Genomic DNA, 3,961 nt, shown 5'->3' with positions numbered 1-3,961 from the left:
AAAAAAAAAAGGTTATAGCCATGATACCATTATGACACCTGGAGAGATTATTATCATTCCACATATCTAGTCAATATTTACATTTTCCTGATTGTCTCATAAACATCATAAATGTGTTTTACACTTGATAAAAAAAGTCCACACATGCCTATTAAGTCTCTTTTAATCTGTAGCCTCTCTCTCCTTCTCCCCCCCTCCCCCCTGCCCCTGCCCATGTGTCTCTCTCTCTCCGCCTCCCCCCTCCTCTCTCTCCCCAACCTTCCTCCCCACCCCGCCCCTTGCCATTTATTTATTGAAAGAAACCTGGTTGTTTGTCCTGTAGAGTTTCCCCAATCTGGGTTGTGCTACTTGTATTCCCGTGGGGTCCTTTAACATGTTCCTCTGTCCTCTGTATTTCTTGTAATTAGATCTAGAGGCTAGATCAGATTCAGGTTTGATTTGGGGGCCTAATACTTTACAGAAGGTGCTGTGTGCTTCTGTCAGGAGGCCCAGAGTGTCTTGTGCTGTCTCTTGTTGTGAAGTTAGCAGTCGTTGATGTTCATTGCCTAGATTATTACTTCATTAGGGTTCCTGATGATATTGTAATTCTATCCCCCTTCTTCATTTCTTAGCTGGAATACTTGTAAAAGGGAACCTCTTTTCATCAACTCTTTAGTTACTCCAAGGCACAGTATAATATCATTCAATATGTACAAACAGACAGACCAAAGTCTTGGTTCTTTAACAGCTCTCAAATAATGAGTCATATTCTTAACGTTCTTGAAGTTTTTTTTATTGAGTTTTTTTAGTATCATTATGAACATAGATATATAATGATATTTGATGCATTTCAATCCTCTGAAATTATTATCCTTATTGATGTTCAGATGGTTCCATTCGGCCAGAGAGAACCTCGTCAGGTTGGCTGTGGGGGCCTTTTGACCCTAGTAAACTTCAATAACTTCCTTGCTTTCTGGAATAGAAAGATGCCCCAGACTTGTCCTATACATTTTCTGCTCCAAATCTGGAATCAGCCATTTCTCCGAGGACCCCTGGTTCCTTTGAGTGGAGAGTGGTATTTAGAGACCACAACTGAGGTTTAAGTGATGCTTTTTGCTAGTGAGTTGGTCATCACTTCTGGGCATTTTTAGTGGACAGAGCTGGGAAATACATTTTTTAAAAATTTATTTTGATGATGGTGATGATGATGATGATGATTATTATTTTAAGGTAGAATACATCATGAGTCATGATTGCCCAAACTTGGAAGCGACCAAGATGTCCTTCAGCAGGTGAATGGATAAACAAAACTGTAGCGTATCCTCACGGTGGGTTGTTATGCAAAGGTAAAAAGAGAGGAGGTATGGAGGCATGAAAAGACAGAGAAACCTAGATGCATATTGCTAGGTGAAAGAAGCCAATCTGAAAAAGCTACACACGATATGATTCCAATTATATGAGGTTCTGGAAAAGGCAAAACTATGGAGACAGTGAAAAGATCAGCGGCTGCCAGGAATGGGGGGCGGGAAGGAATGAAGGGAAGGAGCTCAGAGGGTTTTTCCGGCAGTGAAACTATTCAGCCCCACACTACAATGGTGGATACATGTCGTTATACATTTGTCCAACCCCACAGAATGTACAACGCCAGAGTGAAGCCTAATATAAACTATGGAGTTTGATTAATACTAATGTATCAATATTGTCTCACCAATTGTAACAAATGGATCTCACTGATGCAAAGTATTAATAACAGGGCAAACTAAAGGAGTCAAGGAGATGAAGGGGTATGTGGGAACTCGGTACTTTCTGCTCAATTTTTCTGTAAACCTAAAACTACTCCCAAAAGTAAAGCACATTACTTTATTAAAAATACATCCTGAGTTCAGATTGACACTTGTAATTTAAATTCAGGACTACGGCATTTTTACTTAAGCCCCATCTGTTTTACCCCTGCATATTCTTTCTTCCATGCTGTGTGTCCCTTTTCACCCATTCCCAATGAAAGATATACTTATTTGCTAAGCCCCACTTCCACATAACATTTTCAGGTAAGAATAAAAATACCACCAACAATATAATTAGTGATTTTTTTTTCTTTTGCAGTTTATCTATTTTTGCTTTGCCTTTGGTGAATATTTTATTAGGGATAGACAGTCACAATCGCTGCACTTTAGTCACTTCTTAATTCCTCTCCATGTGGTTATCACCAATTTGCTGTAAGTTAGCTTTTTTGTTTGTTTTGCTTTTGATATTTCATAAAACATGTAACATTGTTTTATGATTATGTGAAATATTTGCCTGGTTTCCGAGTCTGCAAAACATGGGGCACTTCGAGTGGCCCAGCTTCTATCTCTGCCCCTTTTCTGTCGCCTTCCTCTTCTTTTAAGTCACTTTTTCTGCTTTGCCTCTTTAGTTTGTCTTTTCATTTGCAAATGTAATGCCCCCTCTTTTCTTAGATAAATAGGAGTAGAGTCCACGTACTCTTCTCCAAATTTTAAACCAAATTTCTTTCTTGTTAAGCTCCAGATACATGTAAAGGCAAGCCTGACCCCAGGCTTGGGACACCATCCTAACCTACCCAATTTGAAATAAAGGATTTCTATTATATTATTCGTTGCGTGCCTAGTACTAGTTCCAGGCACTGTATAAAAGACTTTCAAACAACCACATGAAGTAGGCATTATCCCCCCACTTTTCCAAAGTGGAAACTAGAGCTCAAGGGACTGGAATTTTAACTCATGTCTCACTGGTTTCTCTCGTTTGTTCATCAGTGTTTCTGGAGCACTGAACTGTTTCAGACCCCATCCCAGGTTTTGGGGTACAGAGATGAACTGGACAGGCTCCAGTCTTCACGGGGCACATGGCTAGTAGGGTGGTTCATGTCTGAGCGGACAATAATGGTATAGAACTGTCTCTCCATCTGTTGGTCCACCTGCTGCACAGGACTCTCTGCAGGGACCTGCACTGGATCCACTGTAGGCAAGAGCCCCACACAGCAGAAATCGGTGGCTGTTTGCCGCATGAATAAAGAAATAAGTGAAGAAAGAAGGTTAAAAGAAAAACAAAGCTTGAGGTTGTGATGGAAGTCTTGTCCCTCTTACACTCGGAAACCTTTGTAAAAATATTAATAACTTAAATTATTGAATATAATATACTTCATTATAGAAAATTTGTAATGTATAGAAAAGAACAAAAGAGAAAAAGAAATACTCCATAAGACTAGTCCTAGAGTTAGCCTTTTGTATATTCCTTTGGTCTTTTTCATGTGTGGATATGTATTTTTAAGAAACAACATTTGAAACATGATAAATATATATACAGCTCTATAATTTGCGTTAAAAAAATCACTAACAATGGATCATGAACACTTTCCTAATTAAACATCCTTTAAACCAAAGTGTCTACTTAAAGGCTGGATTTACATGTATTTTCACCAGTGATGACATCCTTTACCATATAAAATTATTATAAACTCAAGATTAGGCCTGAAATCAGAATGGGAAGACTATTTAGCAGGTTTCTAGGCTGTGCACTTTACCTCAGTGCTGATGGCACAATCTTTCCCCAGCAATACCCAGGGAAATGCCGGGAGGACATAATTGGCGTCATCGGCCTCCCCTGCCTCCTTGAACACTCGGAGTTATATTATCAGCACATTTGCTTTCTACAGTTCTGATCCCTGTAGGTACCACTGTAATTGTCTCTGGGCTGCAGATGAACTTTGTCACAGGCATGGGAGCACCTGGCTCTGGAGTCAGACAACCTAAGCCCTGCTCCGTCTGAGATGGTGGTGTGATCTTGGCAAGGAACTTCACTTCTCTGGGCTTCAGTTTCCTCATCTGTAACACAGGGCAGCAATTGTTCCCACCTTGGCAGGCAGTCATGAGGAATCAATAGCACAATTCCTGGCACATGATAAGCCATCAATAAATATCAGGTATTGTTATTGTAACTTGTGTGTTTGGAGTGTCTTCTTTTCCTT

This window comes from Hipposideros armiger, unplaced genomic scaffold, assembly GCF_001890085.2.
Source record: "Hipposideros armiger isolate ML-2016 unplaced genomic scaffold, ASM189008v1 scaffold_3, whole genome shotgun sequence".
NCBI classification, from domain to species: domain Eukaryota; kingdom Metazoa; phylum Chordata; class Mammalia; order Chiroptera; family Hipposideridae; genus Hipposideros; species Hipposideros armiger.
The sequence above is the reverse complement of the archived record's forward strand: the minus strand, read 5'-3'. Positions refer to the sequence as shown.